Genomic DNA, 16,375 nt, shown 5'->3' on the forward strand with positions numbered 1-16,375 from the left:
ACTACAATGAAGTCTCACTTCCCCTCGGTCAAAAGGACCATCTGAAAAAAGTGTAAAATCCAGAAAGGCAGGACAGGCCATGGAGAACTGGGAGCCTTGTTATACTGATGGGCGGGATGTAAATTGCCAAGAACCACTCGGGAGAAGTGTATGGTGTTTCCTGAAACAACTAAAAAACAAAGCAACAGAACCTAGGGCACTTCCACTTATGGTCCTATAGCTTAGGGAAATTAAAATCAAAAAGACACAGCCACCCCAAGGTTTGGAACGGCTCTGTTTACAAGAACCTCGTTTACAGTACAAGTTCAACATCGCAGAAAGTGAAAAATGGATAAAGAAGTTGTGGTATTTACTTAAAAAGCAATATCACTCAGCAATGAAATCTGTGTCATCAGGCCCTTAGCAGCACAATGAGTGGATTCAGGTATGATGATTCTAACTGAAATAAGTCACACAGAAAAAGAAACATCATAAGATATCAGTAATACACGGAATGTAAACTTGGCTACACAGGAACTGAATTACAGAACAGAACAGGGTCTCAAATTTAGAAAACTAACTTATGCTTGCTTAAGGGGAAAGGTGAGTTGGGGTGCTGCATAAAACCAGAGATTGAAATGAGCACAGATAAAGTTCCTTAAGCCAAATATGGAATAGACAAGAGCTACTCCTTGCTCAACGAAATGGACTCAACACCGCATATTAAACGCCTAAGAATGTACCTGACTAGTAAGTATCTTAAAACCTATGGATTGCTATGTCTCCGAAAGAGAATCAAGCATGTGTACAGGGGCATAAACGCAGCAGTGATAGGATTGGAGAGGTTCGGTGAGCAAATGAAGACCCTTTGAAGTCATATTGCATGGTACCCATTACACGGGTCTCAACTCTCCAGGTTTAAGGTATTCTTCCTTCAGCTAAAACATGCATGTGGAACCCAGAGTATGATCAACCATGTGAACGGGAGACGTGTTCAAATATGTCTCAGTTTTCCTCCCCTGGTACTCGGGTGCAACATTCCAGACGCTTTACTAACACTCTCCCCACTTGGAGAGTCAGTCCCTTTAACCTCCTGTTTGGCCCAGTTTGCAATTTCTGCGGAAGATGAACAGGAATAGCGAGAACCAATGAGAGGCTAGCTGGAGGTGTCTGGACGGGCAAATTTAACTCTCATTTCCCAACAGGAAGAGGAATTAACCAAAGGCTCAGCATGCCGGGCCGGAACCAGATTAGGGCCTGAAGCCATCCTGCGGTGTTGCGGCCAGGTCACAAGAAAGCGAGTTGAAGAAAGGAGCTCAGGGGCACTGTAATTCACAAACCTGCAGAGTTATAAATGACAGCTATCGTCCAAAAATAGACTGAAGTAAGGCTGCCAAGAGGACTTGAAAGCGGGGCAGAATTGCAGGAAACCGATTTCAGGAGGTAGACTGGAATTGCATTGAAAGCATAGGAAGAGAGGCAGAACGTCCACAATGATGCACTTGGCCAAAAAGGGCGTATGCGTTTTTTCCTGAATATATTCAGGAAAAAACGCATACGCTCTTTTGGCCAACCAAGCAAGCTTGCAAAGGAAATCTGCACTACAATGAAGTCTCACTTCCCCCCGGTCAAAAGGGCCATCTGAAAAAAGTGTAAAATCCAGAAAGTCAACAGGCCATTGAGAACTGGGAGCCTTGTTATACTGATGGGCGGGATGTAAATTGCCAACAGACACTCCGGAGAAGTGTATGGTGTTTCCTGAAACATCTAAAAAACAAAGCAACAGAGCCTAGGGTACTTCCACTTATGGTCCTATAGCTTAGGGAAATTAAAATCAAAAAGACACAGCCACCCCAAAGTTTGGAACAGCTCTGTTTACAAGAACCTCGTTTACAGTACAAGTTCAACATCGCAGAAAGTGAAAAATGGATAAAGAAGTTGTGGTATTCACTTACAAAGCAATATCACTCAGCAATGAAATCTGTGTCATCAGGCCCTTAGCAGCACAATGAGTGGATTCAGGTATGATGATTCTAACTGAAATAAGTCACACAGAAAAAGAAACATCATAAGATATCAGTAATACACGGAATGTAAACTTGGCTACACAGGAACTGAATTCCAAAACAGAACAGGTTCTCAAATTTAGAAAACCAACTTATGCTTGCTTAAGGGGAAAGGTGAGTTGGGGTGCTGCATAAAACCAGAGATTGAAATGAGCACAGATAAAGTTCCTTAAGCCAAATATGGAATAGACAAGAGCTACTCCTTGCTCAACGAAATGGACTCAACACCGCATATTAAACGCCTAAGAATGTACATGACTAGTAAGTATCTTAAAACCTATGGATTGCTATGTCTCCGAAAGAGAATCAAGCATGTGTACAGGGGCATAAACGCAGCAGTGATAGGATTGGAGAGGTTCGGTGATCAAATGAAGACCCTTTGAAGTCATATTGCATGGTACCCATTCCACTGGTTTCAACTAACCAGGTTTAAGGTATTCTTCCTTCAGCTAAAACATGCATGTGGAACCCAGAGTATGATCAACCATGTGATCAGGAGACGTGTTCAAATATGTCTCAGTTTTCCTCCCCTGGTACTCGGGTGCAACATTCCAGACGCTTTACTAACACTCTCCCGACTTGGAGAGTCAGTCCCTTTAACCTCCTGTTTGGCCCAGTTTGCAATTTCTGCGGAAGATGAACTGGAATAGCGAGAACCAATGAGAGACTAGCTGGAGGTGTCTGGACGGGCAAATTCAACTCTCATTTCCCACCAGGAAGAGGAATTAACCAAAGGCTCAGCGTGCCGTGCCAGAACCAGATTAGGGCCTGAAGCCATCCTGCGGTGTTGCGGCCAGGTCACAAGAAAGCGAGTTGAAGAAAGGAGCTCAGGGGCACTGTAATTCACAAACCTGCAGAGTTATAAATGACAGCTATCGTCCAAAAATAGACTGAAGTAAGGCTGCCAAGAGGACTTGAAAGCGGGGCAGAATTGCAGGAAACCGATTTCAGGAGGTAGACTGGAATTGCATTGAAAGCATAGGAAAAGAGGCAGAACGTCCACAATGATGCACTTGGCCAAAAAGGGCGTATGCGTTTTTTCCTGAATATATTCAGGAAAAAACGCATACGCCCTTTTTGGCCAACCAAGCAAGCTTGCAAAGGAAATCTGCACTACAATGAAGTCTCACTTCCCCCCGGTCAAAAGGGCCATCTGAAAAAAGTGTAAAATCCAGAAAGGCAGGACAGGCCATGGAGAACTGGGAGCCTTGTTATGCTGATGGACGGGATGTAAATTGCCAACAACCACTCGGGAGAAGTGTATGGTGTTTCCTGAAACATCTAAAAAACAAAGCAACAGAGCCTAGGGCACTTCCACTTATGGTCCTATAGCTTAGGGAAATTAAAATCAAAAAGACACAGCCACCCCAAAGTTTGGAACGGCTCTGTTTACAAGAACCGCGTTTACAGTACAAGTTCAACATCGCAGAAAGTGAAAAATGGATAAAGAATTTGTGGTATTTACTTACAAAGCATTATCACTCAGCAATGAAATCTATGTCATCAGGCCCTTAGCATCACAATGAGTGGATTCAGGTATGATGATTCTAACTGAAATAAGTCACACAGAAAAAGAAACATCATAAGATATCAGTAATACACGGAATGGAAACTTGGCTACACAGGAACTGAATTACAGAACAGAACAGGGTCTCAAATTTAGAAAACCAACTTATGCTTGCTTAAGGGTAAAGGTGAGTTGGGGTGCTGCATAAAACCAGAGATTGAAATGAGCACAGATAAAGTTCCTTAAGTCAAATATGGAATAGACAAGAGCTACTCCTTGCTCAACGAAGTGGACTCAACACCGCATATTAAACGCCTAAGAATGTACCTGACTAGTAAGTATCGTAAAACCTATGGATTGCTATGTCTCCAAAAGAGAATCAAGCATGTGTACAGGGGCATAAACGCAGCAGTGATAGGATTGGAGAGGTTCGGTTAGCAAATGAAGACCCTTTGAAGTCATATTGCATGGTACCCATTCCACGGGTCTCAACTCTCCAGGTTTAAGGTATTCTTCCTTCAGCTAAAACATGCATGTGGAACCCAAGTATGATCAACCATGTGAACGGGAGACGTGTTCAAATATGTCTCAGTTTTCCTCCCCTGGTACTCGGGTGCAACATTCCAGACGCTTTACTAACACTCTCCCCACTTGGAGAGTCAGCGCCTTTAACCTCCTGTTTGGCCCAGTTTGCAATTTCTGCGGAAGATGAACAGGAATAGCGAGAACCAATGAGAGGCTAACTGGAGGTGTCTGGACGGGCAAATTTAACTCTCATTTCCCACCAGGAAGAGGAAATAACCAAAGGCTCAGCGTGCCGTACCGGAACCAGATTAGGGCCTGAAGCCATCCTGCGGTTTTGCGGCCAGCTCAAAAGAAAGCGAGTTGAAGAAAGGAGCTCAGGGGCACTGTAATTCACAAACCTGCAGAGTTATAAATGACAGCTATCGTCCAAAAATAGACTGAAGTAAGGCTGCCAAGAGGACTTGAAAGCGGGGCAGAATTGCAGGAAACCGATTTCAGGAGGTAGACTGGAATTGCATTGAAAGCATAGGAAAAGAGGCAGAACGTCCACAATGATGCACTTGGCCAAAAAGGGCGTATGCGTTTTTTCCTGAATATATTCAGGAAAAAACGCATACGCCCTTTTTGGCCAACCAAGCAAGCTTGCAAAGGAAATCTGCACTACAATGAAGTCTCACTTCCCCCCGGTCAAAAGGGCCATCTGAAAAAAGTGTAAAATCCAGAAAGGCAGGACAGGCCATGGAGAACTGGGAGCCTTGTTATGCTGATGGGCGGGATGTAAATTGCCAACAACCACTCGGGAGAAGTCTATGGTGTTTCCTGAAACATCTAAAAAACAAAGCAACAGAACCTAGGGCACTTCCACTTATGGTCCTATAGCTTAGGGAAATTAAAATCAAAAAGACACAGACACCCCAAAGTTTGGAACGGCTCTGTTTACAAGAACCTCGTTTACAGTACAAGTTCAACATCGCAGAAAGTGAAAAATGGATAAAGAAGTTGTGGTATTTACTTACAAAGCAATATCACTCAGCAATGAAATCTGTGTCATCAGGCCCTTAGCAGCACAATGAGTGGATTCAGGTATGATGATTCTAACTGAAGTAAGTCACACAGAAAAAGAAACATCATAAGATATCAGTAATACACGGAATGGAAACTTGGCTACACAGGAACTGCATTACAGAACAGAACAGGGTTTCAAATTTAGAAAACCAACTTATGCTTACTTAAGGGTAAAGGTGAGTTGGGGTGCTGCATAAAACCAGAGATTGAAATGAGCACAGATAAAGTTCCTTAAGTCAAATATGGAATAGACAAGAGCTACTCCTTGCTCAACGAAATGGACTCAACACCCCATATTAAACGCCTAAGAATGTACCTGACTAGTAAGTATCTTAAAACCTATGGATTGCTATGTCTCCGAAAGAGAATCAAGCATGTGTACAGGGGCATAAACGCAGCAGTGATAGGATTGGAGAGGTTCGGTGAGCAAATGAAGACCCTTTGAAGTCATATTGCATGGTACCCATTCCACGGGTTTCAACTACCCAGGTTTAAGGTATTCTTCCTTCAGCTAAAACATGCATGTGGAACCTAGAGTATGATCAACCATGTGATCGGGAGACGTGTTCAAATATGTCTCAGTTTTCCTCCCCTGGTACTCGGGTGCAACATTCCAGACGCTTTACTAACACTCTCCCCACTTGGAGAGTCAGTCCCTTTAACCTCCTGTTTGGCCCAGTTTGCAATTTCTGCGGAAGATGAACAGGAATAGCGAGAACCAATGAGAGGCTAGCTGGAGGTGTCTGGACGGGCAAATTCAACTCTCATTTCCCACCAGGAAGAGGAATTAACCAAAGGCTCAGCATGCCGGGCCGGAACCAGATTAGGGCCTGAAGCCATCCTGCGGTGTTGCGGCCAGGTCACAAGAAAGCGAGTTGAAGAAAGGAGCTCAGGGGCACTGTAATTCACAAACCTGCAGAGTTATAAATGACAGCTATCATCCAAAAATAGACTGAAGTAAGGCTGCCAAGAGGACTTGAAAGCGGGGCAGAATTGCAGGAAACCGATTTCAGGAGGTAGACTGGAATTGCATTGAAAGCATAGGAAAAGAGGCAGAACGTCCACAATGATGCACTTGGCCAAAAAGGGCGTATGCGTTTTTTCCTGAATATATTCAGGAAAAAACGCATACGCCCTTTTTGGCCAACCAAGCAAGCTTGCAAAGGAAATCTGCACTACAAGAAGTCTCACTTCCCCCCGGTCAAAAGGGCCATCTGAAAAAAGTGTAAAATCCAGAAAGGCAGGACAGGCCATGGAGAACTGGGAGCCTTGTTATGCTGATGGGCGGGATGTAAATTGCCAACAGACACTCGGGAGAAGTGTATGGTGTTTCCTGAAACATCTAAAAAACAAAGCAACAGAGCCTAGGGCACTTCCACTTATGGTCCTATAGCTTAGGGAAATTAAAATCAAAGAGACACGGCCACCCCAAAGTTTGGGACGCCTCTGTTTACAAGAACCTCGTTTACAGTACAAGTTCAACATCGCAGAAAGTGAAAAATGGATAAAGAAGTTGTGGTATTTACTTACAAAGCAATATCACTCAGCAATGAAATCTGTGTCATCAGGCCCTTAGCAGCACAATGAGTGGATTCAGGTGTGATGATTCTAACTGAAGTAAGTCACACAGAAAAAGAAACATCATAAGATATCAGTAATACACGGAATGTAAACTTGGCTACACAGGAACTGAATTACAGAACAGAACAGGGACTCAAATTTAGAAAACCAACTTATGCTTGCTTAAGGGTAAAGGTGAGTTGGGGTGCTGCATAAAACCAGAGATTGAAATGAGCACAGATAAAGTTCCTTAGGTCAAATATGGAATAGACAAGAGCTACTCCTTGCTCAACGAAATGGACTCAACACCGCATATTAAACGCCTAAGAATGTACCTGACTAGTAAGTATCTTAAAACCTATGGATTGCTATGTCTCCGAAAGAGAATCAAGCATGTGTACAGGGGCATAAACGCAGCAGTGATAGGATTGGAGAGGTTTGGTGAGCAAATGAAGACCCTTTGAAGTCATATTGCATGGTACCCATTCCACGGGTTTCAACTACCCAGGTTTAAGGTATTCTTCCTTCAGCTAAAACATGCATGTGGAACCTAGAGTATGATCAACCATGTGATCGGGAGACGTGTTCAAATATGTCTCAGTTTTCGTACCCTGGTACTCGGGTGCAACATTCCAGACGCTTTACTAACACTCTCCCGACTTGGAGAGTCAGTCCCTTTAACCTCCTGTTTGGCCCAGTTTGCAATTTCTGCGGAAGATGAACTGGAATAGCGAGAACCAATGAGAGACTAGCTGGAGGTGTCTGGACGGGCAAATTCAACTCTCATTTCCCACCAGGAAGAGGAATTAACCAAAGGCTCAGTGTGCCGTGCCAGAACCAGATTAGGGCCTGAAGCCATCCTGCGGTGTTGCGGCCAGGTCACAAGAAAGCGAGTTGAAGAAAGGAGCTCAGGGGCACTGTAATTCACAAACCTGCAGAGTTATAAATGACAGCTATCGTCCAAAAATAGACTGAAGTAAGGCTGCCAAGAGGACTTGAAAGCGGGGCAGAATTGCAGGAAACCGATTTCAGGAGGTAGACTGGAATTGCATTGAAAGCATAGGAAAAGAGGCAGAACGTCCACAATGATGCACTTGGCCAAAAAGGGCGTATGCGTTTTTTCCTGAATATATTCAGGAAAAAACGCATACGCCCTTTTTGGCCAACCAAGCAAGCTTGCAAAGGAAATCTGCACTACAATGAAGTCTCACTTCCCCCCGGTCAAAAGGGCCATCTGAAAAAAGTGTAAAATCCAGAAAGGCAGGACAGGCCATGGAGAACTGGGAGCCTTGTTATGCTGATGGACGGGATGTAAATTGCCAACAACCACTCGGGAGAAGTGTATGGTGTTTCCTGAAACATCTAAAAAACAAAGCAACAGAGCCTAGGGCACTTCCACTTATGGTCCTATAGCTTAGGGAAATTAAAATCAAAAAGACACAGCCACCCCAAAGTTTGGAACGGCTCTGTTTACAAGAACCTCGTTTACAGTACAAGTTCAACATCGCAGAAAGTGAAAAATGGATAAAGAATTTGTGGTATTTACTTACAAAGCATTATCACTCAGCAATGAAATCTATGTCATCAGGCCCTTAGCATCACAATGAGTGGATTCAGGTATGATGATTCTAACTGAAATAAGTCACACAGAAAAAGAAACATCATAAGATATCAGTAATACACGGAATGGAAACTTGGCTACACAGGAACTGAATTACAGAACAGAACAGGGTCTCAAATTTAGAAAACCAACTTATGCTTGCTTAAGGGTAAAGGTGAGTTGGGGTGCTGCATAAAACCAGAGATTGAAATGAGCACAGATAAAGTTCCTTAAGTCAAATATGGAATAGACAAGAGCTACTCCTTGCTCAACGAAATGGACTCAACACCCCATATTAAACGCCTAAGAATGTACCTGACTAGTAACTATCTTAAAACCTATGGATTGCTATGTCTCCGAAAGAGAATCAAGCATGTGTACAGGGGCATAAACGCAGCAGTGATAGGATTGGAGAGGTTCGGTGAGCAAATGAAGACCCTTTGAAGTCATATTGCATGGTACCCATTCCACGGGTTTCAACTACCCAGGTTTAAGGTATTCTTCCTTCAGCTAAAACATGCATGTGGAACCTAGAGTATGATCAACCATGTGATCGGGAGACGTGTTCAAATATGTCTCAGTTTTCCTCCCCTGGTACTCGGGTGCAACATTCCAGACGCTTTACTAACACTCTCCCCACTTGGAGAGTCAGTCCCTTTAACCTCCTGTTTGGCCCAGTTTGCAATTTCTGCGGAAGATGAACAGGAATAGCGAGAACCAATGAGAGGCTAGCTGGAGGTGTCTGGACGGGCAAATTCAACTCTCATTTCCCACCAGGAAGAGGAATTAACCAAAGGCTCAGCATGCCGGGCCGGAACCAGATTAGGGCCTGAAGCCATCCTGCGGTGTTGCGGCCAGGTCACAAGAAAGCGAGTTGAAGAAAGGAGCTCAGGGGCACTGTAATTCACAAACCTGCAGAGTTATAAATGACAGCTATCATCCAAAAATAGACTGAAGTAAGGCTGCCAAGAGGACTTGAAAGCGGGGCAGAATTGCAGGAAACCGATTTCAGGAGGTAGACTGGAATTGCATTGAAAGCATAGGAAAAGAGGCAGAACGTCCACAATGATGCACTTGGCCAAAAAGGGCGTATGCGTTTTTTCCTGAATATATTCAGGAAAAAACGCATACGCCCTTTTTGGCCAACCAAGCAAGCTTGCAAAGGAAATCTGCACTACAAGAAGTCTCACTTCCCCCCGGTCAAAAGGGCCATCTGAAAAAAGTGTAAAATCCAGAAAGGCAGGACAGGCCATGGAGAACTGGGAGCCTTGTTATGCTGATGGGCGGGATGTAAATTGCCAACAGACACTCGGGAGAAGTGTATGGTGTTTCCTGAAACATCTAAAAAACAAAGCAACAGAGCCTAGGGCACTTCCACTTATGGTCCTATAGCTTAGGGAAATTAAAATCAAAGAGACACGGCCACCCCAAAGTTTGGGACGCCTCTGTTTACAAGAACCTCGTTTACAGTACAAGTTCAACATCGCAGAAAGTGAAAAATGGATAAAGAAGTTGTGGTATTTACTTACAAAGCAATATCACTCAGCAATGAAATCTGTGTCATCAGGCCCTTAGCAGCACAATGAGTGGATTCAGGTGTGATGATTCTAACTGAAGTAAGTCACACAGAAAAAGAAACATCATAAGATATCAGTAATACACGGAATGTAAACTTGGCTACACAGGAACTGAATTACAGAACAGAACAGGGACTCAAATTTAGAAAACCAACTTATGCTTGCTTAAGGGTAAAGGTGAGTTGGGGTGCTGCATAAAACCAGAGATTGAAATGAGCACAGATAAAGTTCCTTAGGTCAAATATGGAATAGACAAGAGCTACTCCTTGCTCAACGAAATGGACTCAACACCGCATATTAAACGCCTAAGAATGTACCTGACTAGTAAGTATCTTAAAACCTATGGATTGCTATGTCTCCGAAAGAGAATCAAGCATGTGTACAGGGGCATAAACGCAGCAGTGATAGGATTGGAGAGGTTTGGTGAGCAAATGAAGACCCTTTGAAGTCATATTGCATGGTACCCATTCCACGGGTTTCAACTACCCAGGTTTAAGGTATTCTTCCTTCAGCTAAAACATGCATGTGGAACCTAGAGTATGATCAACCATGTGATCGGGAGACGTGTTCAAATATGTCTCAGTTTTCGTACCCTGGTACTCGGGTGCAACATTCCAGACGCTTTACTAACACTCTCCCGACTTGGAGAGTCAGTCCCTTTAACCTCCTGTTTGGCCCAGTTTGCAATTTCTGCGGAAGATGAACTGGAATAGCGAGAACCAATGAGAGACTAGCTGGAGGTGTCTGGACGGGCAAATTCAACTCTCATTTCCCACCAGGAAGAGGAATTAACCAAAGGCTCAGCGTGCCGTGCCAGAACCAGATTAGGGCCTGAAGCCATCCTGCGGTGTTGCGGCCAGGTCACAAGAAAGCGAGTTGAAGAAAGGAGCTCAGGGGCACTGTAATTCACAAACCTGCAGAGTTATAAATGACAGCTATCGTCCAAAAATAGACTGAAGTAAGGCTGCCAAGAGGACTTGAAAGCGGGGCAGAATTGCAGGAAACCGATTTCAGGAGGTAGACTGGAATTGCATTGAAAGCATAGGAAAAGAGGCAGAACGTCCACAATGATGCACTTGGCCAAAAAGGGCGTATGCGTTTTTTCCTGAATATATTCAGGAAAAAACGCATACGCCCTTTTTGGCCAACCAAGCAAGCTTGCAAAGGAAATCTGCACTACAATGAAGTCTCACTTCCCCCCGGTCAAAAGGGCCATCTGAAAAAAGTGTAAAATCCAGAAAGGCAGGACAGGCCATGGAGAACTGGGAGCCTTGTTATGCTGATGGGCGGGATGTAAATTGCCAACAACCACTCGGGAGAAGTCTATGGTGTTTCCTGAAACATCTAAAAAACAAAGCAACAGAACCTAGGGCACTTCCACTTATGGTCCTATAGCTTAGGGAAATTAAAATCAAAAAGACACAGACACCCCAAAGTTTGGAACGGCTCTGTTTACAAGAACCTCGTTTACAGTACAAGTTCAACATCGCAGAAAGTGAAAAATGGATAAAGAAGTTGTGGTATTTACTTACAAAGCAATATCACTCAGCAATGAAATCTGTGTCATCAGGCCCTTAGCAGCACAATGAGTGGATTCAGGTATGATGATTCTAACTGAAGTAAGTCACACAGAAAAAGAAACATCATAAGATATCAGTAATACACGGAATGGAAACTTGGCTACACAGGAACTGAATTACAGAACAGAACAGGGTTTCAAATTTAGAAAACCAACTTATGCTTACTTAAGGGTAAAGGTGAGTTGGGGTGCTGCATAAAACCAGAGATTGAAATGAGCACAGATAAAGTTCCTTAAGTCAAATATGGAATAGACAAGAGCTACTCCTTGCTCAACGAAATGGACTCAACACCCCATATTAAACGCCTAAGAATGTACCTGACTAGTAAGTATCTTAAAACCTATGGATTGCTATGTCTCCGAAAGAGAATCAAGCATGTGTACAGGGGCATAAACGCAGCAGTGATAGGATTGGAGAGGTTCGGTGAGCAAATGAAGACCCTTTGAAGTCATATTGCATGGTACCCATTCCACGGGTTTCAACTACCCAGGTTTAAGGTATTCTTCCTTCAGCTAAAACATGCATGTGGAACCTAGAGTATGATCAACCATGTGATCGGGAGACGTGTTCAAATATGTCTCAGTTTTCCTCCCCTGGTACTCGGGTGCAACATTCCAGACGCTTTACTAACACTCTCCCCACTTGGAGAGTCAGTCCCTTTAACCTCCTGTTTGGCCCAGTTTGCAATTTCTGCGGAAGATGAACAGGAATAGCGAGAACCAATGAGAGGCTAGCTGGAGGTGTCTGGACGGGCAAATTCAACTCTCATTTCCCACCAGGAAGAGGAATTAACCAAAGGCTCAGCATGCCGGGCCGGAACCAGATTAGGGCCTGAAGCCATCCTGCGGTGTTGCGGCCAGGTCACAAGAAAGCGAGTTGAAGAAAGGAGCTCAGGGGCACTGTAATTCACAAACCTGCAGAGTTATAAATGACAGCTATCATCCAAAAATAGACTGAAGTAAGGCTGCCAAGAGGACTTGAAAGCGGGGCAGAATTGCAGGAAACCGATTTCAGGAGGTAGACTGGAATTGCATTGAAAGCATAGGAAAAGAGGCAGAACGTCCACAATGATGCACTTGGCCAAAAAGGGCGTATGCGTTTTTTCCTGAATATATTCAGGAAAAAACGCATACGCCCTTTTTGGCCAACCAAGCAAGCTTGCAAAGGAAATCTGCACTACAAGAAGTCTCACTTCCCCCCGGTCAAAAGGGCCATCTGAAAAAAGTGTAAAATCCAGAAAGGCAGGACAGGCCATGGAGAACTGGGAGCCTTGTTATGCTGATGGGCGGGAGGTAAATTGCCAACAGACACTCGGGAGAAGTGTATGGTGTTTCCTGAAACATCTAAAAAACAAAGCAACAGAGCCTAGGGCACTGCCACTTATGGTCCTATAGCTTAGGGAAATTAAAATCAAGAAGACACAGCCACCCCAAAGTTTGGGACGCCTCTGTTTACAAGAACCTCGTTTACAGTACAAGTTCAACATCGCAGAAAGTGAAAAATGGATAAAGAAGTTGTGGTATTTACTTACAAAGCAATATCACTCAGCAATGAAATCTATGTCATCAGGCCCTTAGCATCACAATGAGTGGATTCAGGTATGATGACTCTAACTGAAATAAGTCACACAGAAAAAGAAACATCATAAGATATCAGTAATACACGGAATGTAAACTTGGCTACACAGGAACTGAATTACAGAACAGAACAGGGTCTCAAATTTAGAAAACCAACTTATGCTTGCTTAAGGGGAAAGGTGAGTTGGGGTGCTGCATAAAACCAGAGATTGAAATGAGCACAGATAAAGTTCCTTAAGTCAAATATGGAATAGACAAGAGCTACTCCTTGCTCAACGAAATGGACTCAACACCGCATATTAAACGCCTAAGAATGTACCTGACTAGTAAGTATCGTAAAACCTATGGATTGCTATGTCTCCAAAAGAGAATCAAGCATGTGTACAGGGGCATAAACGCAGCAGTGATAGGATTGGAGAGGTTCGGTGAGCAAATGAAGACCCTTTGAAGTCATATTGCATGGTACCCATTCCACGGGTCTCAACTCTCCAGGTTTAAGGTATTCTTCCTTCAGCTAAAACATGCATGTGGAACCCAAGTATGATCAACCATGTGAATGGGAGACGTGTTCAAATATGTCTCAGTTTTCCTCCCCTGGTACTCGGGTGCAACATTCCAGACGCTTTACTAACACTCTCCCCACTTGGAGAGTCAGCGCCTTTAACCTCCTGTTTGGCCCAGTTTGCAATTTCTGCGGAAGATGAACAGGAATAGCGAGAACCAATGAGAGGCTAACTGGAGGTGTCTGGACGGGCAAATTTAACTCTCATTTCCCACCAGGAAGAGGAAATAACCAAAGGCTCAGCGTGCCGTACCGGAACCAGATTAGGGCCTGAAGCCATCCTGCAGTTTTGCGGCCAGCTCAAAAGAAAGCGAGTTGAAGAAAGGAGCTCAGGGGCACTGTAATTCACAAACCTGCAGAGTTATAAATGACAGCTATCGTCCAAAAATAGACTGAAGTAAGGCTGCCAAGAGGACTTGAAAGCGGGGCAGAATTGCAGGAAACCGATTTCAGGAGGTAGACTGGAATTGCATTGAAAGCATAGGAAAAGAGGCAGAACGTCCACAATGATGCACTTGGCCAAAAAGGGCGTATGCGTTTTTTCCTGAATATATTCAGGAAAAAACGCATACGCCCTTTTTGGCCAACCAAGCAAGCTTGCAAAGGAAATCTGCACTACAATGAAGTCTCACTTCCCCCCGGTCAAAAGGGCCATCTGAAAAAAGTGTAAAATCCAGAAAGGCAGGACAGGCCATGGAGAACTGGGAGCCTTGTTATGCTGATGGGCGGGATGTAAATTGCCAACAACCACTCGGGAGAAGTGTATGGTGTTTCCTGAAACATCTAAAAAACAAAGCAACAGAACCTAGGGCACTTCCACTTATGGTCCTATAGCTTAGGGAAATTAAAATAAAAAAGACACAGCCACCCCAAAGTTTGGAACGGCTCTGTTTACAAGAACCTCGTTTACAGTACAAGTTCAACATCGCAGAAAGTGAAAAATGGATAAAGAAGTTGTGGTATTTACTTACAAAGCAATATCACTCAGCAATGAAATCTGTGTCATCAGGCCCTTAGCAGCACAATGAGTGGATTCAGGTATGATGATTCTAACTGAAGTAAGTCACACAGAAAAAGAAACATCATAAGATATCAGTAATATACGGAATGGAAACTTGGCTACACAGGAACTGAATTACAGAACAGAACAGGGTCTCAAATTTAGAAAACCAACTTATGCTTGCTTAAGGGTAAAGGTGAGTTGGGGTGCTGCATAAAACCAGAGATTGAAATGAGCACAGATAAAGTTCCTTAAGTCAAATATGGAATAGACAAGAGCTACTCCTTGCTCAACGAAATGGACTCAACACCCCATATTAAACGCCTAAGAATGTACCTGACTAGTAAGTATCTTAAAACCTATGGATTGCTATGTCTCCGAAAGAGAATCAAGCATGTGTACAGGGGCATAAACGCAGCAGTGATAGGATTGGAGAGGTTCGGTGAGCAAATGAAGACCCTTTGAAGTCATATTGCATGGTACCCATTCCACGGGTTTCAACTACCCAGGTTTAAGGTATTCTTCCTTCAGCTAAAACATGCATGTGGAACCTAGAGTATGATCAACCATGTGATCGGGAGACGTGTTCAAATATGTCTCAGTTTTCCTCCCCTGGTACTCGGGTGCAACATTCCAGACGCTTTACTAACACTCTCCCCACTTGGAGAGTCAGTCCCTTTAACCTCCTGTTTGGCCCAGTTTGCAATTTCTGCGGAAGATGAACAGGAATAGCGAGAACCAATGAGAGGCTAGCTGGAGGTGTCTGGACGGGCAAATTCAACTCTCATTTCCCACCAGGAAGAGGAATTAACCAAAGGCTCAGCATGCCGGGCCGGAACCAGATTAGGGCCTGAAGCCATCCTGCGGTGTTGCGGCCAGGTCACAAGAAAGCGAGTTGAAGAAAGGAGCTCAGGGGCACTGTAATTCACAAACCTGCAGAGTTATAAATGACAGCTATCGTCCAAAAATAGACTGAAGTAAGGCTGCCAAGAGGACTTGAAAGCGGGGCAGAATTGCAGGAAACCGATTTCAGGAGGTAGACTGGAATTGCATTGAAAGCATAGGAAAAGAGGCAGAACGTCCACAATGATGCACTTGGCCAAAAAGGGCGTATGCGTTTTTTCCTGAATATATTCAGGAAAAAACGCATACGCCCTTTTTGGCCAACCAAGCAAGCTTGCAAAGGAAATCTGCACTACAAGAAGTCTCACTTCCCCCCGGTCAAAAGGGCCATCTGAAAAAAGTGTAAAATCCAGAAAGGCAGGACAGGCCATGGAGAACTGGGAGCCTTGTTATGCTGATGGGCGGGATGTAAATTGCCAACAACCACTCGGGAGAAGTGTATGGTGTTTCCTGAAACATCTAAAAAACAAAGCAACAGAACCTAGGGCACTGCCACTTATGGTCCTATAGCTTAGGGAAATTAAAATCAAAAAACACAGCCACCCCAAAGTTTGGAATGGCTCTGTTTACAAGAACCTCGTTTACAGTACAAGTTCAACATCGCAGAAAGTGAAAAATGGATAAAGAAGTTGTGGTATTTACTTACAAAGCAATATCACTCAGCAATGAAATCTGTGTCATCAGGCCCTTAGCATCACAATGAGTGGATTCAGGTATGATGATTCTAACTGAAATAAGTCACACAGAAAAAGAAACATCATAAGATATCAGTAATACACGGAATGTAAACTTGGCTACACAGGAACTGAATTACAGAACAGAACAGGGTCTCAAATTTAGAAAACCAACTTATGCTTGCTTAAGGGGAAAGGTG

At 43.8% G+C, this 16,375-nt stretch overlaps 1 long non-coding RNA gene across 1 annotated transcript in view; it reads right to left on the reverse strand.

The window, feature by feature from the left end:
* LOC307181370 overlaps nt 1-16,375 on the reverse strand; it is a 161,236-nt gene that overhangs the window by 50,189 nt on the left and 94,672 nt on the right. The window contains exon 2 of the long non-coding RNA XR_013826606.1: nt 354-439. This is a non-coding gene — a long non-coding RNA (uncharacterized lncRNA). The remainder of the gene's footprint in view (nt 1-353; nt 440-16,375) is intronic.

Source organism: Stenella coeruleoalba (genome assembly GCF_951394435.1).
Source record: "Stenella coeruleoalba genome assembly, contig: scaffold_165, whole genome shotgun sequence".
Lineage (NCBI taxonomy): Eukaryota > Metazoa > Chordata > Mammalia > Artiodactyla > Delphinidae > Stenella > Stenella coeruleoalba.